This window comes from Pinus tabuliformis, chromosome 1_1, assembly GCF_031772625.1.
Source record: "Pinus tabuliformis cultivar Carrire ecotype Pingquan chromosome 1_1, CPIR1, whole genome shotgun sequence".
Taxonomy (NCBI): Eukaryota; Viridiplantae; Streptophyta; class Pinopsida; order Pinales; family Pinaceae; genus Pinus; species Pinus tabuliformis.
The window spans coordinates 957,812,422-957,829,627 of record NC_142297.1 but is presented as its reverse complement, the minus strand read 5'-3'; the positions used below and the strand labels follow the sequence as shown (position 1 = coordinate 957,829,627).

The following is a 17,206-nucleotide window of genomic DNA, read 5'->3' as shown; positions in this document are numbered from 1 at the left end:
GATGCCTCTAATCTAAAAGAAACCAATAAGCAACAAACAAATGTGGAAAAATGGTTGATCCAAACAATTGTAATCTATGTCCGGGTAGTGAAGAGAAATTGAAACAATGCCGAGATTGGTCCAATAACAATCACTAAACAATCAACCAAAAGTAAGCAAAGGGGAAGGCTCAATCAAACCAACAGCAAGCAGCAAACGAATCTTTGCAAACAAGAAACCAAGCGAAATTGATCCAAAAGACTTGAAACAATGAAACTAGGTCACAAAGCAAGAAAAACAAGATTCATTCAACAAAGCTCACAAGAGAGTGCCTCAACCTCTAAACAGTGAAAAACAAGTCATCAAACAAGTGAGAACAGCAAGGGACTAGCAAGACTGATGGATTCAAGAGGCAGAATTGAAAAAAAATCAATTCTACAGCAATCAGCGCGGGTGATACACAAGCAACAAGCGCTGATAGGGAGAACACCACAACAACAAAGCAATGTCAATGTGGAAGTACACGAATTTTCTGCGATGGTCCGTTTTACAGAACCTTCGTGACTGTTAAGCGTAATTACGCGATGAACAAGATACTACAAAAGGGGTGACAAGATGACAACGCGACTGTTAAATTAAAAGCCGCGATGATGTTCAAAACAGTAACAGGCGAACCAAAAACTCCCAAACCAAAGACAATCAATCTTTAATCAAATAAGGGCATTTCCCAGATCATGCCAAGAAACTCAAAAGACTGGTAACCAATCCCCAAAACTTCAAAAGAGACCAAAACAAAAAATCAAGACAAGAGTAAACAAGAAAAGAACAAAGGCCTCCCCAGCAAAGTTGCCAATTTGTGATGCAGGAAAGTGTTCCCTCTGCGGACAGAGGCAACCCCTCTAGCCCTAGAGTGGGTCTAGTCACAAACAAGGACAAATCAACAATAGCTTTCCTTAAACAGTCATAGTTGGAGGCCTACCTCAACCGATGGTCAATGGAGTTCCATTACGCTGCTCCAGCTTCCGCTTCCTTCTCCTAATGAGTAATCAACCTGAAACAATGCAAAGGAAATACAACAAAGCATGTAACCGAAACAACAAATGATCTATTTACTCACAAAGTCAAGAAGTCATGAGCTATCAAGTACATTACATAGAAGACATAGGAAAACATCATTGATTGCGTTAATTATGAAACAAGAGTAAGCTTACAACCAAAGTCTTGACGTCACAAGCCTTCTCAAGAGGGATCCAGCCAGCATGTTCCTCAAGCATTCACTCTTGAAGATGGATCTCCCAATACACAAGTCTCTCTCACTCACAAGTTTTACACAAGATTAAAGGCACTTCACAACCTTCCTCAAGCTATCAACAATCCCACACTTGTCACACTCATACCAGCGATCTAGCAAACTCACAAGCGTTAATAGTACTATCAGCAACCACTCCAAAGACTAAGGATTCCAAACTAGCAGCACATAGCAATGGTGAGAGTTTAAATAGGAGAAGGAGTCTCCATGAAAGGTGGGAAGATGAGCTTATCTCCAAGGAAGGTAGCACAAATGACGAAACAGCCACGCCAGAGAAAGGAGGGCGACATAAACTAGGCCAACAACCAGGTCTGGAGTCATCTGAAAGGCCAACTGTTGGAACAAATTTGCCCAAACTGGATCATCGCGGGAACATAACTAGTTTGCCGCGCTGACATCGCTATTGCATAATGGAGCTAGTCAGGTCATCGCGGAAGGTTACAGGAGAGAGTTGCGCTGGCACATAAAATCGGACCATCGCGGGAATCACGTGTACTTCCACGATGGCAGCGCTTGTGGACTATTTTGGAGTGCCCATCAGCACGTTTGTTTGGCCAACAGACGCGATGAGGCAGAAACCTTTGGAAAAGTGGGTCATTTGGCAGCATCAGAGAGCATTTGTCTAATATGAGCATGTATGACTTGGGCACATGACATAGTAGGAAGACTGGAGTGAAGACAGTGACAAATTACTGTGCAACAGTCCTCAAAAATCATCCAGAAACCTATATTACCTTGGAAGAAGTATCTTAGGACAAGCATTACTGAATATTTATTGAAGACTCTTGCAGATGCTATGTTTGGAGCCATCACTGAAGACTTGTCTTTGTAAAATTGATGGAGCAGACCTAAATTGTAGCAGCATTGTTGAAGTGCTTATGGAGTAACCCTAAATAAGATTCCTTCTGCAAATGAAGAGATTTGGAGATACCTTTAATGCCTATTGAAGTTGACTTTTGTAGCACACATAAAGAAGATCCCTTATTGTAGTCATTGAAGACTTTGCTAAAGAATCATTGAAGACTCTTGGTTGAAGATATTCTTGGAAATATGTGAAGATGATGTTCAGAACTCATTGAAGATGTTTTGGAAGTTTTGTGAAATTGCTAAGTGTTTCTGGGAAAACTAGTGTCTTTTCGATCTACTAGTCCCACTAAGATTGGTAGCTATCTTAGAAACAAGCAATCAAAGTAATTTGCGATTTCCTTTATGTATGATAGATAAGAGAGAAGCAAAGGGACCAACCTGGATCTTTCGCTTGAATCCTTGCTCGATTTCTCTCTCCTTCAATAGAGCTTGCAACCCTTCTCCTACTTGTCCCGCTTAGAGAATACCTATAGAAACAAAGTAACAAAACACCATCAAAGCATCTTGATCTATAATATCATAAACAATGCAAGATCAGAAATACATTGAACATACAATTGCATTCACAAATAACAAGGTTCACAAGTACACGATTGTATGGAGGAAAACTCAAAGAACTTTATTAAAGTAGAAGGGAGAATTACAACCCAGCTGTCTGATCCAACATCATCTTCCCAGCATCAAAACCCTCTTCACCTCATGAAAAGCAAGATCAACCAACAATACAATGCTTCTTCTCAAAGACAGACTAACAGCACTTCTTTACAAATTACAAAATTCCAGCCTCTAGATCTCTCAAATGAGGGATCCATTTATAGATGTTTGCAGAGGTGTGAGTCATATCTAGGTTTTTGATTGGTGTCATTCCACTTGTAGTTCTTAGTTCCACTTGGAGATTTCTTGGATCTCTTACTCATCCCTGGGCGAATTCAGAGAGGCAAGTGTCATAAAGGAAGTTTCTAGAAGATTCCATGAGCATCCACTTAGCAAACTATCTCAAATATTTGTCCATTCTCGCTCATTGCACCCCACAAAAGGCTTCTTCAGTATGCATCGCACCTGGCTAGTGTAGGAGTCGGTATGCATCGCACCCTAACAGTGGAGGAGTGAGTATGGTCCAGTTTTGGCCAGTTCTGAGTGGTTTTTCAGGTGGAACTTCTGGGGAATGATGTAATCAGTTGACTATGACCCTTTATGGTATGAAACAACACTTTTAGGGGTTAAAGAGCCCTTGGTTTATTGACATATATGATTGGGGTTGCAGTGCCCAAATATGTCTATAACAGTTGCCCCCTAAAGCATGAAGTCGTAAATCTTTTGATGTCAAGTGAAATGCTTTATCATGAGGATCTGAGGTATTCGCACTAGAAGGTGACCTGTATAAGATACAATACAATACATCATCATCATATTATTTTCATGATCCAACTGAGGCGGGCATTCCCGTGCTCGTCTTTATAAATTCATTTTCATGTACATAGGACAGATAATCATCTGCAGTTGCAAACTGGTGATTCTTTGTATGTAGAGTCATCATCCCTTAGCTTGGATGATCATCTGTGCAGCTTTTGTGTACATTTGATGTCTTTATATTCCTGAATATATCACAGTCTAGATGGATGAAACTAGATCCAAGGTCTTCAAACTCGTTCAATCTTCACCCGATGTACAAGTCGATCCATGTGAAAAGATGTTCTGAAGTCGAACATGGAAAGACATCACCTGATTACCAGCCAATGATGTAAGCTGTTAACAGGCACGAGAGGAATCACCGATAATGATAATGACCCTCAAGGTACTATAGTACAATTCATGTGGTGTGAATATATGATCCAATGTCGAACACCACGCAAAATCTCTCGGTCGAAGGCCATTGATGTAACCCTGTCGCCGAAAGTGAGAAACTTGCCATTGAGGCATGCAAGCTTCAAAGTACTGAAAGGGTTGTTTCTAAGTCAACTTCTTGGATAATGAGATGATGTCAACAAGAAGTGACCCATCGTAGGAGGGCCTTGATGTATCCCACATCTACGACACGAAGCAAATGATTTTCTGGAGATGAAAACGATCTGATGATACAAGGTTCAAGAATGGCAGTCATGAAAAATGGAGGGTGAAGGTATTGCAGTGGATGAGGCGTTAGCTGGATGGTGAATTCTCTGAATGACTTCTCTTGAACATATCGGCGACACTGAAATGGATTGGTAGCGTTAACCCCAAAAGATGGATGGTATGGAGGACCAATGGTGATATGACCGATGAATGGAATAACCCAACCCGACTCAATCATGGTGATGGAGTGAAAGTGTCATGTTCAAGAGCGACCTGCTACCAATAAAATTCTTCAAGCTTTCTTCCCTTTTTCCCCAGTCTTTGCTGACCAGTACCTCTTTATTTTTGTCAAGCTTGAGGAGGATAACATATGCTTGTTCTATAATTTTCCCTTCGAGCAAACCCGTCACTATGTTTTAGCGAGCCTAGCGACAGTGAAACTCGTCCTTGTCTAGGTGGACAAGTTTGTCGCTATTGTTTTAACGAGTTTAACGAAAAAGACAACTCGGTCCTTTTCATTTTTAGAGAGTTTGAAAAGGACGAAAAGGAAACTCTAGCAGTTCTTTTTCGTAGCATAATCCCTTGAGTCCGAAAAAGATTAAAATAATACAAAAGGGATGACTTTTCTGATCACTTTAGCGAGTCGAAAAAGACAAGCACTCGATATTTTTGTGGGATAATCCCTCAGGTCCAAAACGATTAAAATATACAGGAGCGATGGTGCTTCCCCTTACTTTAACGAGCTAGAAAGGCCTATAGCTCGGCAATATTTTTATATTTAACGAGTCTAAAAAGAGCTTAAAAGAGACTCGTTTTTTAGGAACAAGTGGTGTTTTCGGGTAGCAACTGGTTCCAGGTAAGTTTGGAACTTCTCAAAACATGGCGGTGTGAAGAGGGTGGCTAACAGAATCACTCATCGCAGTTGTTCCTCAAAAGAGTAAACAATCAAGTGGAAGCATTTGATTGGCCAAAAGGATGGAGGTGACAGCAGAACACAACTAGAGCTCAAAAGGCTGATAGCATGGCAATCACAGAGGTCATTTACTGAAGGTGGGTTTATTTTTTAATGAGCTTGAACCTTGCGTTAACATATGCTCAGTGGCGGGTTTATTTTTTAACGAGCTTGAACCTTGCGGAAACCTTGCGGAAACATTGCTCATACCAATAGTCAAAGATGTCTCTCATTGGTAGGTTCATTTTTTAGTGAGCTTGAACTCTACGATAACATATGCTCATTGCCTTTTTTATGTAGGCTAGAAACGACCAAACTACAAAGCTAGAAAACTAAAAATCTAAGGAACTACTGAGGTTAGGTAGGATGGTTTTGTCTTCCCTAGATAAAACCCTTCCTTTGGTCCATCTGCTATGCAGACATTTCCGGACCAACTGCCTAACCTAAGAAGTTAAAACTAAAAAGCTAACAAAATGAAATTGGTCACTTTTTGTTTGCGTAAAAAAGGTTTGCATGCCCCCAGGCATCGAGAAAAGGAGAGTTTCCAGGTCACCATATGGAAGTCACTGCGGTTAAGCAGGATTGTTTCGTCCGCAGTTAGACAAAACACTTCCTTGGCTTTGTCCACATAGTGGACAAAAGTGAATGGTGTTTCAGACCAATCACATAACCTACGAGGAAATGGTGTTTCAAACCAATCACATAACCTACAAGGAAATGGTTGTTTCAGACCGATCACATAACCTACAAGGAAATGGTGTTTCAAACCAATCACATAACCTACAAGGAGATGGCTGTTTCAGACCGATCACATAACCTACAAGGAAATCCATCTTTTCAGCTGGGTTCATCTGAATGGACAAGGGTGCATGCCCCCTAAGCTTCGTTACATTCACTAGACTACTTGCCGCAATCAGGCAGATGGAATGAAGGTTGAAGAGACATTCTCGACACAAAGAGACCATTTAGGGATGATGTTTGACTTAGCCCTGTGTTTGAACCGGGAAATGAAAGCTAGTCGATAAGCTGGACAATTTTGCCTTCATGCGAGAAACACATTACTCGAAAGAGTGTGGAAACAATAGCTTCCATGCTATATATATAGTCACATCCAAGAAGTAGATTGTAATCTAATGGTCCTTGGACTACCATCACCTTCAAGTGAATGGTTTTCCTTTTCAAAGTTATCAGCAACTTTGGAAGGATCCCTAACTATCGACTTGTTCCTTTGTTAAAACCTGACAAATTTTGAGTCACAGGCATAAGCGATGGAGAACCGAGCGCTTTCCAAGCAGTTGAGGAAAGGATACTCACTGAAGCCTCCTCGTCTATGATAGTGCCAGACACGATCATTTTGTAAACTTGTACTATGATCCGGAATGGTACACTAGATGGAAGGCAAGGTCTTGCTAGTTGATTCCAATCGAAGGAAACGACTAGACTACTTGGAAGGGGTACCGAATAAACGGTTGAATGAACCCCTTGAACTGGAGAATTTTCCTCCTGTTGTAAAGGAACGGGCGGATTGCTCCCAAGTTCATCAGACTCTGTATTAACAAAAAGAATTTGAACAGTATCATTCTCATTCTCTTTGGAAATAGTATCATCTGAAGGTGGACCTTCTGAAGGCAAGACTGGGTCGACTACCATCTCGACCTGTTGACTTTGGTCCGATATGGACTCAGAAGGTTCACTCTCAACGATAGGCGTTTCGACCAATGATTGAGTTATGTCAATCAGATTTTCAACTAGCGAAGGACTTGGTGAGAGTTTCTTGTATCCAGGTGGAAGTTGTTGCGGTGAAGTAGGACAGTTATGCAAGACTCTTTTGGCCTCATTCAAGAAAGGACAATGGGGAAGGCGATGGTCTTCTTCACATAATTGACATGGAATTCTAACCTTTCCTTTCTGTCCAGGAATTTCATTTTCACTAGTTGATGGTGTGCTGTCAACATGATCACCAAAGGTTGATGACACCGAACAGTGCGAACGAGGATACTATTCTCTCAAGATCCGCGGAATGCAAGGACAATCTCGATGAAAATGGTTTCCTTTGCAAATTAGACAAGGATATTTAGGAGATTTAATGTGTGGATTTTCACGAGATGATTTGTTGTTGCCCACTTGCTTAACTAACTTCTTCTTCTTCTTCTCCTTCTCTTTCTTCTTCTTCTCAACCACTTGGTTACTAGTATCATTATTTTCACCAAGCGAAGAGGAAGAAGGGGAGGGCGAAACAAACAAAGTAGAAGGTGAAGGATCACTTTCGGTATCAACTAGTTGCTGATTCGATTGCTGAGGAATTACCGTATTTTGAACGACAAAGGTTGAGAATAGCCATACCTGTAGACCAATTGTGATTCCTGGAAGGGACAATGTGGCCATATACGGAGCACCAATTTCTCCCCAAGAAGAGAAAGGACTAGGATTCCCCCCAAGAGGGATTCTTTGATTGGTGGACTCCATTATCTCAACCTAAGATCAACGAAGGAACAGGGATGTTATTCCAAATTAAATAAATTTTAAATGACGCTTTGACACAACTTTTCCTTTTCAATTTTTAAGAGTGGAGAAAAAGCTAAAGATGACTCTAGTCTCCTTCGATTTTTAATGAGCCTGAAGTGACAAGTGCTCAGATGGACCTTTTCTTTTAAGGAGTCGAAAAGGAATGAAAGTGACTACTCTGGAAATCTAGACAGAGGGATTACCAAACCAATCGCAAAACTGCAAAATACACCTTGGTGGTAAATTAAAGAGAAATTACCAAGGACTTATGTACGGCAGTCAATCTTCCCGAATGTTGTGTTTAGTGCATTGTGATCGATAGGGCGACAGACACAGCTTCCTATGGATAAAGGATGTAAGCCTATTGTGGTCTCCCAATATATACTCGATGGTACGGGGAGCACAAGTCTGTACTAGCACTTGTCATATCAAAGAGGAGGAATCACCCAACCTTCGATGAAAACGATAGTTACCAGGTTTTATGACGCCAGAACACGTCTCTAGCCTAGACCTCTAGATGTGTTGCGTTAGGTTCCAAAGTGTTGTTATATTCATTGAGATTTATTTTAGAGTTGATCTTGCTTAGAAGTTTGCCTTTCAAGTTTCACCACGTGATGTAGATATAAGATTCCTAAATATGCAATCTAAAATGATAAACAATCGTTGTTTTCTTTTAGCAATGAAAATCCTAGCTACTAAGGAAAGAAGATTATGATTCTTTCAACAAAGAGAAAAGAGCAAACACTAAATGCACTTTTCCTAAATCATCTTTCGCACACAGTCTAAATGCAAATGCAAATGCATGTATTTGTTTTCCGTTCCCTTTAATGTGAAGAATGCAAAAAAGGAAAACTAAGTACAGATCTGAACTATTTTCTTCAAACCAACATTTCGACAATTTCTTTTCAAACTAAAAGGAAGACTAAAACGACACTTTTCGATTTCGAATAGAAAACTAATTTCGACACTTCAAATATTAACAATTCAAATCAAATACCATGACAAAAGTACAATCGACTATCTACAGGAGGAAGACTTTACGACACTCTTCTTATTGACTCAAAATGACAGTTACGACACTTTTTTGCATCAAAACGACAGTTCGATTTAAGCTACTTTTTGACTAAGGATCATAAATGATGGAAAAATACATAAAAACATTTACTAATCCTAATCAGTGGAGGTTGAACAATGTAAAATAAGGAGGCTTCAGTAATGAGATACTGATCATAAGTAGCAAAACAACTGAATAGAGCTGAAAACAAGGAGGAAAAAACCTAAATTTCAAAGAGAGAAATAGTATTACTTAGTCATCGCACCTATGCTTCTCAGAAACAAGGATGCATCTCACCTGCTACACACGAGAGGTGCGATGCATACTGGTTTCTAGTTACAGACAGTGCGATGGGCCAGGGAGTGAAACTGAGGTGGGTTTTTGCTCAAATTTGCAGCCGAGTTCAGTGATTTAAGCTGAGCTATTGTGAACAGTCAAGAACAAAGTACAGGGGTGTGATCTTAGGAGGTTATTGAGCTACCACAAAGGGCGTTTAGAATACTTGTAAGTCAGATGTTCAATTCATAAACTAACCCAGAGATTGACTAAAGCAGCATTCATCTACTTTGAAATTTCATAGCAAGAGCAGTTCGAAGGCTATCTGGCTAACTTCAGGCTCCATCTGTAGTTTATAAAGAAAACAATCAACAGCAAACAAACAAACTATTCGTTCCCCAGTGGAGTCACCATTTTGTTTTCAGGAAAACTAATGTCTTTTCGATCTGCTAGTCCCACTAAGATTGGTAGCTATCCTAGAAACAAACAATCAAAGTAATTTGCGATTTCCTTTATGTATAATAGATAAGAGAGAAGTAAAGGGACCAACCTAGATCTTCCACTTGAATCCTTGCTCAATTTCTCTCTCCTTCAATAGAGCTTGCAACCCTTCTCCTACTTGTCCTGCTTAGAGAATACCTGTAGAAACAAAGTAACAAAACACCATCAAAGCATCTCGGTCTATAATATCATAAACAATGTAGGATCAGAAATACATTGAACATACAATTGCATTCACAAATAACAAGGTTCACAAGTACACGATTGTATGGAGGAAAACTCAAAAAACTTTATTAAAGTAGAAGGGAGAATTACAACCCAGTTGTCTGATCTAGCATCATCCTCCTAGCATCAATGCCATCTTCACCTCATGAAAATCAAGATCACCCAAGAATACAATGCTTCTTCTCAAAGACAGACTAACAACACTTCTTTACAAATTACAAAATTCCAGCCTCTAGATCTCTCAGATGAGGGATCCATTTATATATGTTTGTAGAGGTGTGAGTCATCTCTGGGTTTTTGATTGGTGTCATTCCACTTGTAGTTCTTAGTTCCACTTGGATATTTCTTGGATCTCTTACTCATCCCTGGGCGAATTCAGAGAGGCAAGTGTCATAGAGGAAGTTTCTAGAATATTCCATGAGCATCCACTTAGCAAACTATCTCAAACATTTGTCCATTCTATCTCATCGCACCCCACAGAAGGCTTCTTCAGTATGCGTCGCATCTGGCTAGTGTAGGAGCCAGTATGCATCGCACCCTGACAGTGGAGCAGTCAGTATGGTCCAGTTTTGGCCAGTTCTGAGTGGTTTTTCAGGTGGAACTTCTGGGGAATGATGTAATCAGTTGACTATGACCCTTTTGGGTATGAAACAACACTTTTAGGGGTTAAAGAGCCCTTGGTTTATTGACATATATGATTGGGGTTGCAATGCCCAAATATGTCTATAACACTAAGCTGTCTTGAAGCAGTGGATTGGAGCCCTAGAGGTTGGAGCCTTGAAAAAGATCAGGTTGGATCTTGTGTTGTAGTGAGGATTGGAATCCTCAGGAAGAATAAGTTGGAGCTTGGTGGAGCACAAGGTTGGAGCCTTGGATTAGGATAGAGCCTGAGAGGATTGGAGTCCTCAAATAGACCAAGTTGGAGCTTGGTGGTGTAGTTCAGGTTGGAGCCTGGTGAATTGAATATTGGAGTCTTCATCTAGGGTTGGAGCCCTGAAGGAATCATAGGTGTGATTGTACTGATTGCAACTTGTATTATTGTAAAAGAGGATTGGATTCCTTGTTATTTTGATTAATAAAATTATTTACTTGTTATTCATTTTGTGTTATGTTTTTAAGTGATCTTAACTGGCATAAAAGTAACAATTGTAAAAGAAATACTAATTTCTTTTAGGAGGGCAACGAAGTTCTTTGTTTGTTTTATTTGGCTACAAGAACCCTCTCATTCAGGAAACGAGGTATTTTGAAGTTGTCTCTATACTCCAAGGGAAAACATCTATCTGAACTATAAATATGAGTTGACTCTTGAGTCATCAAGGTCCATTCTAGGAGGATAATCCAAGCTCGTAGACTTTCTAAGCAGCCAAGAATTGTGGAAGTTTGAGGACTGAAGTTGCAGTATGACTTGTAATGAAAATCTAAGACCAGGAGGTGTCCCTGGGGTCATTTTGGTCAAGTTTTGGGTCAATTTTGTAATATCTTTATGTAATGGATGTAAAGTCTCCGCGAAATGTGGAAGCGGAGCGCGAAGCTAGTACAAGTCAAAGGGACTTTAGTCACTTGGGTGGGTAGGTAATAGAGTGGTTTGGAGACCCGCCCATGGTCCGCGAACCATGATATTATAAACCAAATGTTATATATAGATGAGTCATAGTGAATCTTAAAAAATACCTAATAGTGAAAAATCATTGTAAGGGCAAGGTGCTAAGACAGGAAAGGTTTGTTTCCTGTACTAAGGCAAAAGGGGAAGGCTCCTACAGCTGAGTGCGTGAAGACCTTGGTAAGTCCGTAGGCTGAGTGCACAGGCCCCTGCAGCTGAGTGCGCGGAGACCTTAGTAAGTCCGCAAGCTGAGTGCACGGGCCCCTGCAGCTGAGTGCACGGGCCCCTGCAGCTGAGTGCACGGGGAAAAGAAGTCTGTAATTAAATGATTATACTTAATAAATAATGTTTTGAGTTGATTTGGATGCATCTGTGACTTATTATTTACTTCTGCAAAGTTTATGTATCTTCACTCTATGTTATGATTTACATGAATCAATGCTTATTTACTACACGAAAGTGGTAGATCTATAATCTTTATGCATGTCAAGTATAATTAGGAACCTTCGCGAAGATCTATAAGTCATTTAGATAGATTTACTATAGTTGTTTGTTTGGAAGTATTAGAGGTGCGTGAAGGCAAATCTAAGCCATAAGGATTGCAGGAACACATCACACAGGCCTTTGTATGCAAAAACTTGGTTCTAGCATCCCCCAATATTGATTCAGGTGAGACTGCAACCTGTGCTACACGGGTTGTTGCCGAAAGGGCCAGCAATTAGGGTTTTGTTGGTTGGCACAAATAAAGCTGAACCTGGGTCAGGCCCCATCAAGTCAACACTCCCCACGCCATAATTCAACTTCTTGATTAGGATGGATGCCTCTCTATAGAGGAGATGGATTTCTGTAAAAAAACACATGGTGGCCTCCTATAGTATAGCCCAATTCTCAGAGCATATAATCCTCCTAAGGCCAATTTAGAGCAAGGATCACTGAACAAGTTCAGAGGGTCATCAAGAAGTTTTGCACACACAAAGATCGTACTCTAAGGTAGGCAAAGGGTTTTGAACTGTGATCGAAGGGAAACTCAGTACCCCACAGTCTAGATAAAACAAATACAACAAAGTCGAGTTGAATCAGAACCAATATCCTGTGTTGGTAGAGACAGTGAAGGAAAAACAGGGACATGGATCTGAAGTCAAAGAGATTTGTAGCAGAGGAAGGATTTATTTTTTGAATTTTCTCAGATCAGTCCATACGTAGGGTTCTAGTTGAATGTTCATTAGGGTATGCAACCTTCATGTGTATAACTTGGTTCTTTATCTGAATGCAAAACTATATGAACTCCTATGGTATGATTTAACTGAAATCACATTGATTCTATTGACTGAAGCAATTTATTCAAGGAAGTTCATTTTATTCAGTATTGTGTTTTAATTATTGAGTTGTTCATCAGAATATATATTGTTTGAATCTGATTTAGTTGTTAGTTGACACAAGGACGTCTCAGCCTCAAACCCTAATCCCCACAACCCTAGTACATAAAATTTACCTAGATCACTACATTATTCTTGTTAAAAAAGTGATAATGAGATTCTATTAATGTGATAATATTTCTCCTTCACAAACATTTCTACAACTAGCTTCCTTGTTCTTTGCATTTATGCCTTGCACACACTGTCATGTCCCATGATGTCTAGACTCTAATGCTTATAGAAACATTACCTTGAAGGTCTAGTTTATAAAAGAACTTTTGAATGCTTTCTAGTCTATCTTGTCAACAATTCTTCTTCAAGGATCCTTAGCATTGAAGAAATCTTAGCTCCCAAACTCCCTTGCCCCATCCTAATTGGAAAGTACAAAGGCCATGTCACTAAAGTTAATTTCACAATTAGCACTCGCTTTTTAATTTCCTTCGTAGACAACACTTATGTTCACCTCATTGGAAAATAATATTAACAACCTCCATTAGTGAGGTTCCCTTGTATTTTCCTGAGGCCATTAGACACACAAATTAGAGTAACCTCACCCACTGAAATGTTTTTGAAACTATAAGTGGGCTAGGGGCTTCACATATGTTCTCAATTTAAAGTTGAAAGTTGAAATCTATGGGTATTAATGTTTGCTTGAGTTTCATTGCAACTATGGGCATGATATAAATATCTAGTATCTACACAAACAATAAAAAATGGGCATAACATTACCAACCCAAGAATTAGATACATTGCAGTGAAAATCACATGCGTAATGTGCATAAATATATGTTGCTTTAAGGATGACCATGCAACCATTGTAGCATTCTTTTCAGCCTGCTTCTTTGACTTTGCAACTTCACCTTGAAAGGTCATCCCAACAACTTCCATAGAACATGTAAACACTGGCATATGTCTCGGTCCTGACCTCGTTGTTGTATATATTGGTAATGGCACCCCAGCCCTTTGGGCCATCTCTTGTAATAGATTTTTGCACACTCCAGTTTCGTCGTATAAGTCAAAACACATCTTAGAAATTACTTATTTAGACTAACATTTATAAGTGTGTTACATTTAGCATCTTTTGACATTTTAATTATAAATTTCCACAATTTTTTCACAAAGTTTCATGGAATAATGTCATCTTCAACTTTGATGGCCTCCACTCTTTAAAAAAAACAATAATGAACTTTTTTGTTGGCATTCTCTTTTATGGAGTAGATTTCCCAGCCTGCATTGAGTGTAAATCCAACAGTAATCAAAGTCCCACCTTCCTTAAGAGAGTTCCCTCCATAGGATGTCCATGCAACACAGGCTGGATAATTGTTAATTTTATCCCTTCTCCAAAACAAGCATGTCTACTTTTAAGTTTTAAGGCAACATGAGGTTCACCCACGGTTGCTGCTACCAGTGGCAATAATTAACTACTGATCACAATTCCAAATTCTTGGGTTAGGTTCAGTTGCATGTGCCATAGGCCAAATTTCAAATCCCCTTAAGTCAACTAATTGGGACACACAAGATGGCCAAATATCGACTCTAGTCTCTCATGCATTCTTCAAGTGCCATGGAATTACTCAAGTTCAACTCTAAATGTAGATATAACCAACAATAGACATCATATAGCTCTATCAGCTAAGAGAACCGAGTTGACCACCTTGTTTTTAAAATTCTATGGATGTTACAAATAGCCATACTACTTCTAGGTAAGTAGATAAGGTTCCCCTGAAATTTATTTGATCTGACTTTAAAACTGCCAAAAATGGTTGAAGGTGTTAAAACTTGGACAGGCTACGAATCAAACCAAGGACTTGCGCCTCTAGCCATTTGACTGCTCTGCCACTGATTATGCCCACCTGTTTCACGACAACCAACCTAGTTTGGATGGTGGATTGATATTATAACAGAGGGTTAAAAACCCATCTCTCTTCCCTTCTCCTTTTATAGTTTGTCCAGTTTGTGATGCTTTTACAAGGATCAAAACATGGATGTTTTCATGGTGCGACAAGGGTTACAACTTACAACCCCTAGCCTATCCAGTGAAACTTGTAATATGTTGTATAGGCATCAACAACTCTTCAAACAAAGCTAAAGCTATGTATTATTTTCAGTGCAGTGTTGGCCATTTTGGGCCGGGCAGGTTCAACAACCTTGCTCAATTTACAGATACAAATTTCATTAACATGAGCCTTCAGGTACCACACCAGAGGGTTTAAAGGTTTGAACAAGTATAAAACTAGTTCAGGATGGGTGAGGGAAAGGAACAATAATAGAATGATCCAGGTAGCTCCAGAGAGACACACAGGACAAAGAGGACTGATGGAATCTCAAAAACCAAAGTGCTCGAAAGTTTCTCGAACCAAGTTCAAGTTGTAGATCTTGTCGTCCTAATCACAATGGTGTGAACGATTCTTCAATCCGAGTTCGAAAGAGGAAGATAGAAGCAGTCAAAGTTGGGTTGACTTTTTGCTCACTAGATAGGCTTAAGGAGGCCACAATTTGGATAGAATCTGGCCACCAAATTCCGAAAAACTCCGGCTAGATTTCAGGCAAAATTGTGGCCTAGTTAAAAAGACTCCTTCAGCCAAATTTCGAAATTTTCAAAAAATGATTTTTTTGTATTAAAAATAAAAAATAAAAATGGCAGTGGTGGGCCACCACCCCCACCACCCACACCTCTTCATAACACTAAATACAAATGAATTAAGGGAATTAGGTGAGGCTGGCAGGGATTGAACCTGCCCAGCCCACGTGGACCGGCCCCCACCGGGCGCCCTCATGACACCACCAAATGGTACCAACGTACTAGCCTCAAATGAATGCACCCCAAATATTAAAAGCATCAGCGTATGTGTGTCGGAGGCATGGGTCAGGCCGCCCAATAAGGACCCGACCCCCTTATAAAAGTTTCGTTCAGTTTTCTTTTAAACTATATTTTGTATAAAAAGGGAGGGGGGGTTTGACCACCCAACCCCTCCTCAACTAATGCCTCAATTTACCACAACACCAACTAACCCACTTGGTTAATCAGCCCGGAAATATTATATAAACCCAATATTTTTAGTGCACCAAGGGGACAGATGGAGGAACCAGGAGCGAGCATGATTTTCGAGACAAAAGAGGTAGAATATTGGCACGCAGTTCGAGGCAACATTTTGTAGAAGGGGTGAAATTTGACTTTGTCAGATTTTGACAAATTTTATATGGTTTCAGCACTTCTCGATGCCATGAACGTAATGGCGTTGTCCATACCTCCATCAGATTTCTGAATTTTTCGGCCATTTTCAGTATGAGGGTGGAACCATGATTGCTGCAAAAACATGGAGTGGAACCATGATCCTTGCAATTTTCCTGAGCAGGTAATTTTTCTCAATGTCGGAATATAGTCAAGTTTACAGTCATTTTTCATGGTCTTCCACAGGGATCGCAATGGCAAAGTCAGATTCACCTTTGGAGTTGCATATTTCCAGTGCACCCATGGAGCAAAATCTTTGAGGAATCTAGGGGGAATCTAAAAGATTCCTTAAGCCACAGATTCTCAACTTCTCAAAATTCAAAAATTGGACAGTGAATTTTGCACTATTCGACGTCATAAATCTGATGGTACATTCAAATTTCTCATCCTCTCATTCTATTCTTTAGCCATATTTCTCAGTGGAATGCAGGTGTCAACATCCATGTGCGAGCAGTCATGTGATTGATGCCATGAGATCGATGGTCCGAACAGCTTCAGCAGTTTGACATTCACTTCTTCAGATGGCCCTTGGTTGTGAGGTATATGTTGTGTTCATGTACTTCTTCTTTATGCATTGTGCTGTATAGGTCCTTGCTTGATGTTTGATGTGTGATCCTGTTTCTTACTCGGTTTCATGATTCCTTCTTGATGTGACGCGGGATCGTCTATGTGATGTACTTGTTGTCATGATTCATCATGTTGTGTTTTGAGATCCCTTTGTTGTATGTTGATGGGATACTCATGTGTCTCCATGCATGTTTGCTTTGAGATCCCTTTTATGCCATGTTGGTGGTATTCTCATCGTGTATGAGTTTTGTGTCATACTCATAGGAGTCTTTTGACCGAAAGTTCCTGTAGTGGAGCATCTCTTGGAGCCACTCCTGCGTGAGGGCATTTTTCCTTGTATGATAATGACATCACCCCTATGTACATCATTACTATTGATAGCACTTAATGCAGCGGCCTACACCATCTTGACACTGGGGCCCGGAGACGTAGTCCCTCCTGGACGAACTCCGTTATCAACAGCTTATGTTTTCATGTGTTGATGGTTGTCATGTTCCTCTTCTTTACAGCATGTAGATGTATTCATTTATGTTCTATTAAAAATGAAATTTAACACATCACGAAAGTAAAAGGTCTTGGAAGGGTCCTTTGTCACACTCAAACCTGGATCAAGTGGTATCGGAGCAGTCTTTGCGTTGATGTGAATTGCAGTGTGAACAATGGAATGTGCAG

General features: G+C 40.0%; 1 pseudogene; it reads right to left on the bottom strand.

The window, feature by feature from the left end:
- LOC149217668 (double-stranded RNA-binding protein 2 pseudogene) overlaps positions 1-17,206 on the bottom strand; it is a 53,217-nt pseudogene that overhangs the window by 16,010 nt on the left and 20,001 nt on the right.